Raw genomic sequence first — 18109 nt, 5'->3', positions numbered from 1 at the left:
CCCTGCACCTGTTGCTGGAAGGTAGAGTTTTATAGAGACTCCGTGGGGCAGGATAGTACCTTGGGAGGAGGAACAGACAGGTCCTTACCCAGGATCCCACCTTCCAGAATGTAGCTCCCCCAACAATGCTGTCTGGGTTCATCAGCTGCACCTGAAACAGGAACTCAGGGGGCAGCTCTCCTCTCTTGTCCATCTGAACAAGCCAGAAATCGACTCCACTTCCTTCCTTTCTTTAGCTTCCCACCAGGTATGCTTCACAGAGGGTTGTATTCCTCAAGGCTAGCCCAACCCTGGTGGTATGGGCTGCAGTGCCATCTCTGCTCCACCTTCCAGGGCAATTTTGCTGTTTTTTTTTTTTTTTTTCAGAAGCTGTATCTGAATTCATTAATTATTTTTTATTTTTTAAAAATTCAATTAGTCAATATACAGTACATCAGTAGTTTCAGATGTAGTTTTCTATAATCCATCAGTTGTGTATTTGTGTATAACACCCAGTACTCATCACTTGACATACCCCCCCCCTCCGCCTTAATGCTGTATCTGAATTTATTTTTTTTTTTTTAATTTTTTTTTTAATTTTTTATTTATTTATGATAGTCACAGAGAGATAGAGAGAGAGGCAGAGACACAGGCAGAGGGAGAAGCAGGCTCCATGCACCGGGAGCCCGACGTGGGATTCGACCCCGGGTCTCCAGGATCGCGCCCTGGGCCAAAGGCAGGCGCCAAACCGCTGCGCCACCCAGGGATCCCTGTATCTGAATTTAAATGCAAGTTTCTAGACTCTTGGCCAGTTGCCTCCTAGAATCACAATGACCCTACAGGACCCACTTTGGCCTTAGCATCCTTTGACTGATCTGCCCTCCTCTGCCACCACCCTGCACCACTCACCACCACTGAGCTCCCTTTGCACTTCACCTTGGCCTGCCTTTTTTCTTGCTTTTTTCTCCCCTGAAAGCATTCCTGCTGCTTCCAACCTTCTGTTAACCTTCCGTCTAGGTTCCACTCCAAATAAATCTTAGGAACACTCCCTACCTGCCCCTGCTAATCACCCTCCGCACCCCTGCAGAAATAGCCTGCCCCTCCTATCCTCCGCTTCCCTGTGCACACGCCCCTGTTGTGATAGTTCTCCCTATGTGTCATCATTAAATGTTTACACCTGCGCCTCCCTGGGGCTTGAATGTCGGCTCCACCAGTCTTAATCGTGTCCCTACGGCCAGCCTTGGAACTTCAGTATAGTGGTCTCTTGGGAATAGCTGCATTTTTATCCTGACAGGGATAATCCATAATCCATCATCTCGATCCATGGTCCATAATCTCAATGCTACTATCCCCCTCACCAACCCCAAAGATAAGCAGATGGAAAGGGATCTTTGGATGAATTAATGTCCCCTATCAGGTGCATATAGCACTAGGCTTAGGCATATACTGCTCACCGGACTCTGAGGTGATAGAGACTGTCCTAAAATAGAGGGGCCTTTAGTGACAAGGTTGCTTTGTGACCTCAGCTTCATTGTGTTTGCAATTTCATTCATTCATTCATTCATTCATTTATGCATTCATTCTCCTGTGCCTCGCTGACCCCTCCTCTTAAAGCAGGATTCTGCTGCTGATGTTGGTCAAAATACCTTGTTTATTTCCTTCACGATCCTAATACTGACCTAGTTATCTGTGTGTTTATTGTCTGTCTCCTTGATTAGGATATAAACTTCTTGAGCACAGAGCTCTTGTCTTCCATCTTTGCTCTAGTGCTCTAGTATTTATAGAATGAATTAGTGCTGGAGCACAGTACATTTCACCGTCTCTGTGTGTCTGACTCTGGGGGAGGGACAGGAGGTGCAAAGCAAAGAGCTTTTGTTTTCAGTAGGCTGGCTCATAGTGGGGGAGACAGATGCTACCATGGTGCAGAGTGATAAAATTCTGACTTAGAACATAGGGTCTCTTAGGAAGACAGAGAGCTCACCCAGCCTGGAAGGAGGTGGGGGTCAGGGAAGTTCAACACTTGCATTGAGTCCTGAAAGCCAGCAAAAGTTTGCCAGGCAAAGGATGTTGGGGAATGACCCTCTAGGGAAGCACAGGTGCCAAAGCAAGGTGGGGAGAGAGTGGGAGATGGAAGGAGCACAGAAGTAGCTGGAGCCTGGTGTGCAAGGAAAGCCCACGGAAGGGCTGACCCCATGGCAGAGCGGCTGGCTGTCCCTGTCGGGGGTGGCTTTACTTCCTCCAGCTCCAGGCCAACACTCAGACTTCAAGATGCTGCAGGGCCTCTGAAGAAAGTGAATGCTGCATGCCCTGGTGACCCCTGCTCCTCCCCAACAGGGTCCCTTCTGTGTTGTTCCCTTGTTTCCGGGAGGCAGAGGAGAGAAAAGTGGCTGTGGGGGTCCTACCTCCCAGCATCCGGGACTGGCAGCGGAGGTAGCACAGGCTCTCCTGATGGGGTGCCTCTTCCAGGAAGCCCACCCACAGAAGGGCCAAGCAGTGTTTGAGAACTCTGCAGAGCCAGCAGGAGCAGCAGCAGCAGCAGCAGCAGCAGAAATGCAGAGGAGGAACACACACTTTGGTTCCTGAAAGAAGGCAGACGACAAGTTTCAGGGTGCTTCTTTTCACAATTCTGGGTACTTTGAGCTAGAGCCCTTGGGGGTGTCTTTGAGAGGCAAGGGGTATGATAACCAACCTGTTTACCACCTTCCCTCCCTTCCACTAAGACTTACCATCTGTTATGTGCATGCACTGTTCCAGCCCCTGGGAGTGTGGCACAGCGCCAGTGAGGTCATGCTCCCAAAAAGCTTACATCCTAGGTGTGTGTGTGGGGGGAATGACAATATAGAAGAAACAACCAGACATATGATGAATGTCAGGGAGTAATGAGAGCATGAAGAAAAATAAAGCAGGACAAGGGAAGAGGGCGAGGAGTGTGGGGTGTGTGCCGTTTGACGGAGGAGCAGAGAAGCCTCCCTGAAGAGGTGACATTTGAACAGGAAGCTGAATGAAGCCAGAGAGAGATAGAGACTTCCAGAAGGGCAAACCTGGACCTCTGTTAAAGGAGGATGTTGTACTCTAAGGAGGTGTCTGGTCTAGCAGGGAGAGCAGAGCCAAAACCAAGCTCCCATTTTATAAGTGACAGAAAAGTCTAATATAAATATAATACACAATAAGATAGCATTATAATAATCACTATATTAATCATTAATAACATCACATATTACCTTATTGTGTATTATATGTTATAAATTAATATATTATAAATACTATATTAATGTATAGCTATATATAATATATTTTTATGTGTGATATGGTGGTGATAAGACTTAGAATATAATTGAGCATTTTCTCCCTTGGTAATTCCATACTATATTTGGATTTATTCTCTCTCATTCATTAGCATGATCGTATTGGGCAGGAATCCCACAAAATACAGACAGCAAAGATTTAAATTCCTGGCTTTTCTGTTCAGATAAGCTCACTTCATTCATAAAATTCTCTGCAAAGGTAGGTATAATCTTGTCCATTTTTGAGGTGAGAAATCAGGGACTTAGAAATTCTTAAAGCTGAAAGCAGAAACCATGGTTTTAAAAGCTAAGTTTTTGATTTCTAAGAGTTGAGTCACTTTTCATCATCTGCTCAAAAACAACAGACGGTGAAGAGCAGAGCTGTGCCCCCACAGGCCCTGGCACTGGAACGAGCTAAGGTCAGGGGAGAATAGGTGGGAGCAAGGGACCTTGAGGCAAGGTCAGTGTCCCTAGAAATGGGCTCAAGCTGGCTTTCCCACTCTGGCTGAGATGGTGTTAGCAGTTGGGAATCTGAGAGTCAAGGCCTCTTGTGTAAGAGTGGCTACCGTGTCCCTGGAGGGGGCATCGAGTGGAAGGTAAGACCACTCTGGGTTACCACAGATGGGCCTGATATGACACTGCCTGGTGGATTCGGCAAGAGGAAGGACTCCGATGTCCCCTGGCATGGTTAAGGAGGGGCTCAGAATGAGCTGAGTGATGGCCTATGTACCTTGAGGGATGAAGGGGAACATAAAGACCACAAGGAACCAAAGGCTGGAAACCTCATAGAGTCTGAGGCTTCCTGCAAGTGTTCAATAATGGAATGAATGGGGATCCCTGGGTGGCGCAGTGGTTTAGCGCCTGCCTTTGGCCCAAGGTGCAATCCTGGAGACTCGGGATTGAGTCCCATGTCAGGCTCCCGGTGCATGGAGCCTGCTTCTCCCTCTGCCTGTGTCTCTGCCTCTCTCTCTCTCTCTCTGTGACTATCATAAATAAAAAAAATAAAAAATTAAAAAAAATAATGGAATGAATGTAGATGGAATGACAGCTGCCACCCAGGTGATAAAGGTGGGGGAGGGGAATATGGAAATGACCAGGTTTAGACTTGAAGTGACTATACTTTTCATCTCAAGGAACTAGGTCACATTTTCTGTCCACAGGTAGGATTGGTGCGTGAAATAGAAGTTGAGTTAAAGAAGTTATAATTTTTTATGCACTGGAAGCCTGTAGTTTGCAAACTAAGCATTTCCCCCCACTCTGCTCCTGTTGAAGAGGTAGCATACAGATATGCAGAGTTCTCTGGGACATTTTCCAGCTACAAATCCATTATCGGTCTTTGGTCTTCTGAACCCCTAAAATGTGGTAAATCTTGCTCTGCTGAAAAAAGTGTGAGAATTTCCTTAAGCTTAAAAGCCTTGTGGTTCACAGGGGAAAGCTGGTCTCCTTCTTACTTTTCTACAAATATTGCGGTTATTATTTATAGCTCCTCTGGCTCCAACAGCTCTACTCAGTCTTGTGTCTTTGAAATGCTCAGTGCAGGTTCCTGTGTGACGTTCTCTGTTACTGTTTTCATCCTCATGGGAATTTCTAAGCTTGATGTTTTGGAACAGGGCACAAAAGGGATTCGGAGTCAGAACTGAGTGTGCCTAAGAGACCAGGTGGGATGTAAAGAGAAGAGGATTTACAATCAGACAGATTTTGGCTCTGCCACTCGCTGGCTATGTGACCTCTATGAAGTTACTTTAACCCTTCTTAGCTTCTGATTCATCACCTCAAAAATGGATATTACACCTACTTTTACAGAGATATTACAAAAATAAAGTGAGATAGTGTATTATCAGTTTGCTAGAGCTGCTGTAACAAAATGCCACAGACTGGGTGGCTTACACAACAGAAATCTATTTTCCTCATAGTTCTGGAGGCTGGAAGTCTGAGATCAAGGTGTTAGCTGAGTTGGTTTCTTCTGAGGGCCTCTCTCCTTGAGTTACAGATGGTTATCTCATGAGGACACCAGTTGTATCATGTTAACAGTCTACCCGGATGACCTCGTTTTACCTGAATGACTTCTTTAAAGATCCTGTCTGCAAATATGGACACATTCTGAGGTAGTGGGAGCTGAGCCTTTGATATATGAATCTGGGGGACATGATCAGCCCATCACAGTATGTGTATGAAAGGGCGCAGCACCCAGATGTTCAATTAATGTCAGTTTCTCGCCACTGCTCTAGGGTACAGTATGAGACTCACACTGTTGGTGACATCTCCTCCAGAGAGATGTTCCCCTCTGAGGTTATCTGTGGGCAAATAGCTTGGAAGCGACATAATAAATATTGTACTCATAATCTCTCAGATTCACTTCCTGACAATAACTCACAAACAGGGTAATTATCAAAATTATAAAAAGGCAATGGCTCTAAAATACTTGACTTTGGTTAGGTAAGTCATAAATATTTCTTTAATTGGGTGAAGAGACTTTTGATCAAGTATATAGTGCTAAGCAAATATGGGATATTATGTCCTCCTGCTAGCCTGACTTCTGACCTCCCCTTTGTGAAGTGGAAATGCCCACTGGTTTTGCTTATCTTTTTCATATTGTTTCTTAGATGACTGGCTCCCTAGGATGTGAAGAGCTGGGCTTGCAGCTCTGTAGGTGCTGCCTAAAGAGGAAGCTCCAGGTAGATGTTCTCCAGAACTCTGTGGGAGACACTGGAGTGGATGTTCTTTCTGGTTTTCACTCCTATTGTGCAGAAATCAGTGAGAGCCCTAGAGGCCCCCTCTCAGGCCTTCCTGTTTCTTGTCTTACAAAGACACACAGAGTACCCCAACTCCCTAGGAACCCAATGTGCTATGTAAGCTCCCAGACTGACTAGGCCTTCTTGAAGGCAGAACCAGATGTGGTGTTGGCTTCCTATCACAGGTGCTTGTCATCATGTCTGACAAATGGTTAGTGCTCCGTGTTTGCTAGATACAGGTGGGTTTTCCCTGTTCCTCACTAAACTGCCTTCAAAAGTACCCAGCAATTACACTGTTGGGGATTTACCCCAAAGATACAGATGCAATGAAATGCCGGGACACCTGCACCCCGATGTTTCTTTTTTTTTTTTTTTTTTTTGCACCCCGATGTTTCTATCAGCAATGTCCACAATAGCCGAACTGTGGAAGGAGCCTCGGTGTCCATCGAAAGATGAATGGATAAAGAAGCTGTGGTCTATGTATACAATGGAATATTACTCAGCAATTAGAAACGACAAATACCCACCATTTGCTTCAACGTGGATAGAACTGGAGGGTATTATGCTGAGTGAAATAAGTCAATCGGAGAAGGACAAACAGTATATGTTCTCATTCATTTGGGGAATATAAATAATAGTGAAAGGGAATAGAAGGGAAGGGAGAAGAAATGGGTAGGAAATATCAGAAAGGGAGACAGAACATAAAGACTCCTTACTCTGGGAAACGAACTAGGGGTGGTGGAAGGGGAGGAGGGCGGGGGGTGGGGGTGAATGGGTGACGGGCACTGAGGGGGGCACTTGACGGGATGAGCACTGGGTGTTATTCTGTATGTTGGTAAATTGAACACCAATAAAAAATAAATTTATTATTAAAAAAAAAGTACTAGGAAAAAGCCTCTGCACAGCCAAAGAAACAGTCAACAAAACTAAAAGACAACCTACAGAATGGGAGAAGATATTTGCAAATGACGTATCAGACAGAGGGCTAGTATCCAAGATCTATAAAGAACTTATTAAAATCAACAGCAAAGAAACAAACAATCCAATCATGAAATGGGAAAAAGACATGAAGAGAAATCTCACAGAGGAAGACATGGACATGGCCAACATGCACATGAGAAAATGCTCCACATCACTTGCCATCAGGGAAATACAAGTCAAAACCACAATGAGATACCACCTCACACCAGTGAGAATGGGGAAAATTAACAAGGCAGGAAACCACAAGTGTTGGAGAGGATGTGGAGAAAAGGGAACCCTCTTGCACTGTTGGTGGGAATGTGAACTGGTGCAGCCACTCTGGAAAACTGTGTGGAGGTTCCTCAAAGAGTTAAAAATAGACCTGCCCTACGACCCAGCAATTGCACTGTTGGGGATTTACCCCTAAGATACAGATGCAATGAAATGCCGGGACACCTGCACCCCGATGTTTCTAGCAGCAATGTCCACAATAGCCGAACTGTGGAAGGAGCCTCGGTGTCCATCGAAAGATGAATGGATAAAGAAGATGTGGTTTATGTATACAATGGAATATTACTCAGCAATTAGAAACGACAAATACCCACCATTTGCTTCGACGTGGATGGAACTGGAGGGTATTATGCTGAGTGAAGTAAGTCAATCGGAGAAGGACAAACATTATATGGTCTCATTCATTTGGGGAATATAAAAAATAGTGAAAGGGAATAAAGGGGAAAGGAGAGAAAATGAGTGAAAATATCAGTGAGGGTGACAGAACATGAGAGACTCCTAACTCTGGGAAACAAACAAGGGGTAGTGGAAAAGGAGGTGGGCAGGGGGTTGGGGTGACTGGGTGACAGGCACTGAGGGGGGCACTTGGCGGAATGAGCACTGGGTGTTATGCTATATGTTGGTAAATTGAACTCCAATTAAAAAAATAATAAAGTAAACAAAATTTAAACAACAACAACAGCAACAACAACAAAGCCAAAAGTACTAGGAATCTTTTAGTTGTTCATTGTTTGCAGAACATTATCCATCTCTATAGAGATATTGTCTTGGTGAGGGCTGCCCCCAGCTACCAGAACCCTAGGGGACTGGGGAGCGGTCCATGGCAAAGGGGAATTCCAGTGTGTATACTCCAGCAAGAAACTGGGGACAGCTGGCCTGAAGTCTCTTCGTGCTCTTGTGCCTTTCAGAGCCAGCTTTTACATTCTATTTTTTGTTTTCTTTGTCCCTTGAGGCCTTACCCATCCAAATGCTCTTGTTAACGAAGCCCAGAGTGTGAGTCAGATGGCCACTTTGGCTCCCCAGGGGACTGCCCTCACTGTTGATGAGAAACCTATGTGCGAAGGAAATCACAAATTCACTCCCCCTGCTTGGAAAGACTGGCATGGAGACTCAGTGGGCAAACAGATTTGAAGGATATGAGTGAACAATCCCTTTTGTTGAGGTTTTTCTCTCCACTCAGCAGAGATGCTTTTAGGCTACTAGAATGGCCTAGAATGCTTACTGATGTAAAACGAAGATTTCACTAGACTCTTTCCTGTAAGGAGAATCTGGATTGTCTGTGGTATTCTAAATAGCACTTTGTCTTTATTTTTAGAAAACCTCATTTGGTTATAGTGATTTCCCCTGTAGTGGTCGATATTGACTTTCCTGAGCAGGTAGGTGATTATTTTAATTATGGTTATTTGTTGGCACAGGGGAAGCCTTTTTTTCTTTTTCTAGAAAGTTGGTTTACTTGATGTGATGTTTACATGCTGATATGATGTTGCCCCACTTTGTTTCCTGATATGTAGTATATACAGATTATTGCTATAGATGAGCAGCCCTGCTTCTGCTCCGGGAACAGCTGTTCTTCTGGAAAGGAAAAGGATCTTCTTCCTATAGTGAAGATAGCCGGATAGTGATAATAGCCACAAAGGAGGGCATATTATGTATGGCTCCTTGCAAATAATGAAGGTTAATGTTAATGGCTACTTTGCTTCTGATATATTTATTACTCAGAATTACCCAATAAGGTAAGTCCTATTGCATTCCAATCATGCAGATGAGGAAACAGGCTTAGTGAGCTTTAGTAGGCTGCCTAAATCCACAGCTAGTATATAGCTGAACTGAGACTCAAACCCAGATCTAATATGATTCCAAAGCTTGTGCTCCTAATCACTACGCTCCCCTACATCTCAAATTAGGGGTTATCTTATCAGAATTTTACTACAGTAGTTCTCAAAGTATGGTCCTTGGGCCAGACTTGTTAACATCACCTCAATATGTGCTAAAGTGCAGTTTTCCAAACTAACTCAAAACTATTGAGTCAGAGACCCTCAGGGATCAAGCCTGAGTATTTCTTCTCCAAAGCATTCCAAATGGGGATTATACAACTTCTGTGTTGGAACTTCCAGACAGAGCTCCTACAATCCCACAGGGCACTCACTCTATCTGCTCTGCATGTTTAACTCCACCAGTTATTGGAAAGCTCTTCCTTATATTGGAATACAATTTGCTTCTCTTCATTGTTTACGCATTGGTTCTGGTCCTGCCGTTTGTCTCATTGACAGGATAGCTGAATGTAGCTGATGAAACACACACAACCAAGAGCAGGAGATTCCTAAGGTATTAAAAAGGAACCCTGATGGAACATGGGTAGTTTGAATGCCAGCTTCCTGTTTTGTGCATTTACCAGAGATGCTTTCTTCTTTGTCTCACAAATAAGATAGAAAGGGAACATTTTTGAAAAAGGGAAAAAAAGAAAGACTGAGGAATCAGGGTTCAAGCGTCTACTGTTTCTTTACAATGTAGTCTTTCTAGAAGCTCTGGTCCTTGGAGATATTCTGTTTCCTCCAAAGTCACAGGTCAGATATAAAATGCCCCCTCATGAGCAAAGTGGACCACTGAAGCTTCAGCAAGCTTTCAGAGCATGATGGGACTAGGTGGCTTAGAGATGCATAGGTCAGAGTGGCAGGAGAGCTCAGAAGGCCAGAGATCAGATGTGATGAATGAATTATTGAATCTGTGTCCATAAGCCTACAGGCAGGGTTCATGTACCCCTTTCTTAAACTGGCTACCCCAAAAAACAAAGCTACTATACTACTACTGCATTGTGTGCCATCTTGGGGAAGAAGGAGTGAGGGAAAAGGGATGTGAGCCAGGGGTGGTGGAAAAGTCAAACCAACAACACATTATTGAGTTGGCTTCTACTAAATACAGCTACTCTCTTGATTCTGCTGGACTGACCCTGCAAAGCTGGATAACCATGACATAGGACAGTTATTCTTGAGGGAGAAAGAGAACTTACCACTGGTTTCCATCTGCCATCTGTTAGAGGTCTACCCAGAGAGTCTTAACATCTTCAAATTCTGGGTCATGGAAATATGGGCTCCGTGTTTGGTCCTACAGTATCCTGTGCCTCATGGTCAACAGGATGGGAGGCAAGAGGCACTTGGTGCAGGCATGAATTAAAGCACTATCAGATTTTACCTGCACAAAATCAGAACCCAGGCAGCACTGGTGGCTACACTGGCTCTGGCAAGAATGAGGTAAGACTGGCAGGCCTGAAATGGCTCAGAAGTTTCTGATCTCACACCCTTAATATAATTTTGAAAGAAAAAAAAATATCCTTTTATATGGTAAAGTTGATATCTAAATTTTTTCAACATTAGTCTAAATGATGGCAAAGGATATCATTCCCAGATTATCCTAAATATTGATTGACATTTAAAACAAAATTGGGTGCCAATATGATATGATGAACTAAGACTTTCTCCATTCAGATGGAAAACAACTGAAAAATCTGAACCTAGTTTAAAAAAACTTCACTATCTTGAAGGTACAAGAGAGTAAACAGAAGTGTATGGACTCAGTGGGAAGTTCATACTTGCCTGAGAGGGAAGACTAGGTTATACAAACAAGTTCCTGTCTGGGGCTTTTTGCTTGAGGCCAAGAACAGTCTGCATGTGGCAGCAGCACATATGACAAAACTTGCAATTTTTTAGGCCTAGAGAATAAGAAAAACATCAGGAAACTAAATACCAAAGAGAGTGGTGATTACCACTCTTTTTTAGAAGGGTAAGAACCAGTGGGGACCCCCAAATGCTACATACCCACATCTCTCACTCACTTATGAGCTGCATATGAGTAGAACAGACAAGAGTAAAATTTTATTATAAATGTGTATCTTGAAACAGATGAAATTATACCTTTTCAATTTGTTTATGTATTTATTCTTGGATGGATATTACTTACTGCCAATGTTAGCTAATATTCCTACTTTTATAGGTATAAATACTGAGAAACTTCATTCACATAAGTAAGTAAATGGAACTGAAAGAGGGATTATAGGGGTAGCAGCCAATAACTGCTACTAAGAATGATTCTTAATGAACCATCAACTAATGTTTTCTGTACAAAGCAACAAATTGGAAACCACTTGATTTGTAGATTCTTTTTCCTATATCATTAGAGACACTCACTTTTGTATCACATGTACAAATTTAATATTGTCACATTGTCTGATGTCCTGGGTTTCTTTTCTTTTTTTACATCCTTGGGTAAAACATTGAAGTAATTTTAGGATGGGCAAGGGTAAGTTTTTCTTTCATTAAATTGGACAAGCCTGATTAGGGGTCAGGGAAAACAGCATGAGCAGCCATGCTCTCACCCATAACAATTAGGAAAGTGTTCGGACAGAAGTTGAGGATCTGGAAATTGATTCTGTTGAAACTATACACTAATATATACTTCCTAGAAACATTTTATGTATGTGAATGCATACTCCAATTTGAAATCTTAGAGAATCAGGGAGCCCAAACTATCCACTGGGTAAGGGACCTTGGAGAAAGTTTAGGTTTAAGAATAAGCTTTTTTTTTTTTTTTACCTGAAAAGGTAAGAAAGAATCTCAGAATTATACCAGCCAACAGAGTAGTGTAAATAAAACAGGGAAAACTTGGACTGGTACAGATTAACACAGTATCCAAAGACCAGCTGACATCAATGAAGTCTTGAATATCCCAAGGTGGAGAAAAAATAGTTTCCCATGTTAGCAGCATAAGGCAATGCATAACCGCACAAAAATGCAAAAAAAAAAAAAAAAAAAAAAGGACAGAGAAGAACATCAGATTGATTAAAGGAGCAATACCAGCAGCACTTGTAATTAAGGGTAGAAAGGCATTTTTCTTTTTTTTTTATATGCTGGATTTGAATGAGTGCATTGGAGTCTGAGGAAGCTTGCATAAGTAGTCTGCTTCTAGAGATACTAACAATACCAGAAGAAAATCATTGGTTTTAGTGAGGTTTGACCAACGACTTCAATAGAAGGTGAAGCAAGAAGCCATTTAGAACTGAAGTAGTAGTGATGGCACATGACTGAGTTCACTAAGTGATCAAATGAAGAGTTGCTTTTGACGATACTGATGCAGAGGCAGCATTGTTCATGATAGCCAAAAAGTAGAAATAGATGGAATTTCCATCAACTGATGATGGATATAGGTAGAATAGTTCTTCAATGGAATATTATTTGCAATAAAAAAGGAATGGGGCAGCCTGAGTGGCTCAGTGGGTTAGCACCATCTTCAGCCGAGGGTGTGATCCTGGAGACCTGGGATGAAGTCCCGTGTTGGGCTCCCTGCATGCAGCCTGCTTCTCCCTCTGCCTGTGTCTCTGCCTTTCTCTCTCTCTGTGTCTCATGAATAAATAAACAAAATCTTAAAAAAAAAAAAAAGGGAATGGAGGGCACCTGGGTGGCTCAGTGGTTGAGCATCTGCCTTTGGCTCAGGTCGTGATCCCAGGGTCCTGGATCCAGTCACACATCAGGTTCCATGCAGGGAGCCTGCTTCTCTCTCTGCCTATGTCTCTGCCTCTCTCTGTGTGTCTCTCATGAATAAATAAATAAAATCTTCAAAAAAAAAAAAAAAGGAATGGAGTATTGACATATGCCACAACATGGATGAATCCTGAACACATGAGACAAAATGAAAGAAGCCAGACAAAAAGGACCACATATCATATGATTGCATACCTATGAAACGTCCATAAGAGGCAAATTTATAGCGACAGGAAGGAGATTAGTGGTTGTCTCACCTGGGAGTCGGGAGAAATGGAATGACTGCTAATGGGTACAGGTTTTCTTTTTGAGATGATGAAAATATTCTAAAATTGACTGTGGCGATGATTGCACAACTCTGTGAATATACTAAAAACTATTGGATTGTACAGTTTAGATAGGCATATTGCATGGTATGTAAGTTATCTCAATAAAGTTGTTATTTTTTAAAGTTATGAAAGGAATTTTAAGTGAAGAAAAGAGCTTAGATCTTGGCATAGACATAGGACAGATAATTGAAAGGAGAAAAAAGCCAGGAGTCAGAGATAGTACCTGGGGAGGAGGGGGGAATGGAAATATGACTCTGTGGGGAGGACAGGGCAGCCAGCCAGCAGCACAAGGGCAGTGGGTGTTTGGTGGCGGGTGAGGATGCTGGTGGGATGCCCCACAATGGAAAAAGGAGTACTGGTTGAGAGCACTGAGCAGATCCTAAAGCAGAGCTTCTCTATTTGAAGCTTTGCCTCTGGCCAGATTTGTACTTGGGTATGTTTTCCTAAATGAGTGCCTCAACCCTCAACCCCCATACCCATATCCAGGCAGCTAAGGGCATAATTTTTCTCAGTTCTTTTTAATTCTTGTTAACATGTCCTCTTCCCTAGCTTCTGCATCTTTTCACATAATGTCTTTCTCCTCTTTTTTTTTTTTTTTTGTGCTTACCAGGTACTTTCTCCTTGGCATAGGCTGCTTCTTGTTATTAAAAAGTCATCTTTGACTTTTATATTTCATTTATTCTTCCCTTGGGTTCTTTGTGACCTTATCTTAAAGCATTATTACCTATAAATGTGAAGATTCACTAGTACACTTAAAATGAGGGAAGCCAGTGTACCAAGTGCTACTAAGATGAAAAATTGGATGTGATAAAAATAAGGACAAAGCAATTTGACATTTTATTTTCAAAAATTTTCACAATAAATATTGAACTCTAGAGCCTCCTTAAGAGATTCTTTTGCCTGTGTTCTTTTTTATTTTTTACAGTAGTAGGGCACAGATTTATGTCTTAGGGTTTGTTCAAAGAATTTCCTAGCTTTCTACCCAACTAAGACTAAGGCTGGATTTCAAATTCATATATCCGCTCATTCAACAAATGTTTATTGAGCATCTACTATGTGCTAGGCATCTTGCTAGACGCTGACAATATAATGATGAAAGGGAGAGTATGCTCCTGGCCCTCACGCTATCCAGCAGCAGAGATGAATGTTAAGCAAACAGTCACACAAACTTCACAAATAGTTATATAATTAAAATTATGATGTATTATAGAGATTGAATATAGGGTGTTGTTACAGGATTCCTTCTCTCTTGCCCTTCTTCCTACATTTACTTCTGAAAGACACCCATGAAAAATATTGGAGGGGAATTTTTACTGAATATTTGAAAAGATATACAATCTAAATCTTTCAAGTAAGTTCTTTAATTAACTCAAGTAGAGGTGACCCTAGTTTAATGAATAATTACTGACTGGTAACAAACAAAAGTTAAAGAAAATCAGTGACTTTTAATTCAAGTATAACCAATGTAGGGAAAAGTATAGAGATTATGTGTATCTCAATGAATTTTTTTATAAGCTGAATATACCTGCATAACCCGAACCTAAATCAAGAAACAGAATGTTATTAGAACTCCAGAAGCTTCATTCATGCCCACTTTTTTCCACCAAGGTCATTTACAAGGGGACAGTATTTTGGAGCACTGCCTATGTGCCAGGCTCAATGTAAAGTCTTTACACATCCAACGTCATGAGGAGAGCTTTCATTTTCCTCTCTTGTGTGTGTGTGTGTGTTAAATTACTCTCTGGGAATCTAATTGACACCAGTCATTTAATTAGCAAGTCCTTCCTTCCCAGAGAGCCGGAAAAGGATCCTTCAACCCAACATAGGTAGGACTCTTGCCATTCTGTGCGCCTGGAGATTTTCCACAAGTGCAGAAAATTTCCATGATGGAAAGGCTTTGGAGCCCATCAACAGAAGCAGGGAAGTGGCAATTTCTCTGGATGGCTGTGTGCCAGGGCTTTTTAATTTGCTGTTCTGCGTCTTCTTCTTCCCCGAGGAGAAAAGTCTATGTGTCTCTCTCCACTCCCCTACACAAAGTCATTCTTAAGTATAACTGAGACTGACTTGCTAATTTATCTGAGTAGTAAAGGCCACTCTAGAGTAAGTGCTTCTTACACAACTGCAATCACTCAAAGCTCTGAAGAAATTCACACCGACTATTGGGGTCATCATCTCTCTAAATTCTGGGGGCTTGTGGCAGGGGAGGGCAGCACCTCTCTTAGGCACTGGTAAAAGGGAAAACCACCTCTATGATCTCATCCAAGAGATAATAAAAATATCTTTATTCTAAAAACAAATATATGAACAAACAATAAGAAAGCCACCACTAACTGGTCCAGACAGAGTTCCAAAGTCCCCAAATAATTCACCTGTTTGTGTAAGGCACTGAAATCCCCAGAAACAATATGACTATCTCCTCTTTGTCAAGATCTCGGGATTTCTGACCAGGTCTTCTATAATACTACGCAGTTGAGCTTCCCCTGGGCCCTCTACTCTGTACTGATTATATAGTGATTTGCCTCCATGGTTTGTTCTCTCTGGCATGATGAATGACTGCGTCATATGTTCTCTCCTTCCTCAAGCTCCAATCCCAATGCCCTGTTTCTTCCATCATAGGGAGACAAGTTTGTCCCTTCCTTTGCTAAGAATTCGGAGGTCACCAAACAAGCCCTTCCTCATCTTCCCTTACTGCCCTTCCTCTACTCTGCAGCAGTCTTGGCACATGTCCTTTGTTGATTTTTTCCTGTCCCAACAGACAAAATCCCTTCCTGTGCCCCAAAGCCATTCTCTGTGCTTCTTTCCTGGGACTGTGTTCCCTCTGTCATTTATCTCTTTTCATATTTTTTCTTTCAAACTTTTATTATAACTGTTTTCAAACATAGAAGTGGAGACAATACAATGTGATTCCTCTATGCACCCTTCACCCAGATTCAAGATTGTATTATTTTGCCACACTTTATGCAAATTCTGTCATTGTCTCAAAAATGTCTTTTTATAATTAGTTTGTTTAAATTAGGATTCATGTAGGGCTTACATATTATACTGGATTGCTACGTCACTGCATTTTTATCTAATCAAGAACAATTTCCCAGGCCCCTTTTATTTCCTGTTATGCTAGTGACTTGATGAAAGCAGGTCAGTTCTGTCAAATGTCCCATAATCTGAATTTTTCTGATTGCTGCTTCTTGGTGATGTTTAATGAAGGTGCTCAATATCTTGTATTTTCTACAACCTGGAAATCAGACCTAGGCTTGATTAGCTTCCTTCTTCCCAACCTTCTTACTTCTGTTTTATGACTGATGTCATCCTAAGTGGGTCATGACTGTTCCTTACAGAGTGCTTGCTTGTGTTCTCCATGTTCTATTGGCCTCTCTCCCAGCACTGCTCCACTGTAGAGCAAGTAGTCTTCACCAGTTTCCTCCACCCACTCACATATATTTTCCCCCAACTCATCTCTGTTCTCTGTCCTGATTGTGTACGGAAATAATTCTTTCAGAGATCACTAAGTATTCTTGAACAACAAGCCCCATGATTTCTTGTTAGTGTTACAATTAATGCCGTCATCATCACCAGGCACCAACTCCCATTTCAGGCCTTTTAACAGTTTTAAAGCACTTTCCCTCCAGATTGTTTTATGAGTATTGTCCTTTCCCATTCTCGGTCCCAGGACCCTCAGGCTTAACTGATCACCTTTCTTTGATGGCTCTGGCGTCTGTGTCGTAGCTCTCACTAACTCCACAGAGCTCCAAGTCTGTGTCTCCTTTTTCCTTATGAGCAATTTTATCTCTAAATGATTCCTCAACACTTGGAACTCAGTCTATCTCAGTCATATTGTCTGATCTCACTGTCAGCTCTTCTGGTGGCACCTTCTTTAATCTTTCCAGGAAGAATTAATCATGTGACTTAATGCTTCGTACTGTTGTTCTGTCATCTTCTACAGACTGACTCTTACTGCCCTGGGTTGTGTCTATCTCTGCTTCTTTTACTGATTGTGAATTTCTTGGCTAGGATTCATGTTTCCTGTACCAATTTGTTAATTAATTCTATGTATTATTTATTGGCTGTCTACTATTGTTAAGGCACTATGCTTGTAGCCTTTGGATTTGAAATAGTAAAACCTTGGAGCAAGGAGGGGGCAAGGGGCAGCAGCAGCAGTACATGTTAGCTAAGACACTTACTGAAGTTATTTCCTCTTTAAAGCACTTTGCAAATCTATTCATTTGAGCATCACTATAATCCTATGAGGGAGTTACTATTATTAGGCCATTTTATAGATATGAAACTGAGACACAGAGAGGTTAAGAGAGTTGCCAGCATCCCAGAAAGAGACAGGAAGTTGTCAAAATCTTTTCTGCTAGCCAGTAAGCAGAGGCTGGCCTTGAATCGAGTCGAGGGAAGAGAAGTATCTTTAGAAATCGACTGATAAGGACACTTAAACTAGGAAATTAGAGCAGTTTGGTAGCAGAGACTAAGAGTTTTCTTTAATTTTCTATAAATTGTAATGTGATACCAAGATGTTCAACCATCCTCAATTGCTATTTCCATAAAGTCTTCAGCTAAAATACCCTTCAGATGTAGTTATAAATAGCTTTGTGAGTCTGTTGGGCTCAGACTGAGAATTACAGTCAAAGTCTTATTCAGGGTGGGCAAATCAAGAAGCAGATCCACTTAGAGAATGCTGTTTTCAAAGAAGGATCATCATTCTCTGGCTGTCCTGTATGGTACTCAGGGCTTGGGCTGGGAAAAGTGGAGAGGTGACACAGAAGAGATTTCTGGAGGGATGGGAGTTTTGTCTTGTTTTGTTAAGTGTTCTATTGCTTTTTCTTAAGCATTGATTGGCCCATTCCATGTGTTCAGTGAAGACTTGTTGAATGAATGAGTGAATGAATGAATGAGTGATGGAGAAGTAAAGGTAAAGCATGAAGGAAAATCTGTGTAATGGGTACTCAATGATTATATGTGAGATTGAATGGAATAGGCAGTTTACTTAGAGGCCTCACTAA

Source organism: Vulpes lagopus, chromosome 1, assembly GCF_018345385.1.
Source record: "Vulpes lagopus strain Blue_001 chromosome 1, ASM1834538v1, whole genome shotgun sequence".
Lineage (NCBI taxonomy): Eukaryota > Metazoa > Chordata > Mammalia > Carnivora > Canidae > Vulpes > Vulpes lagopus.
The sequence above is the reverse complement of the archived record's forward strand: the minus strand, read 5'-3'. Positions refer to the sequence as shown.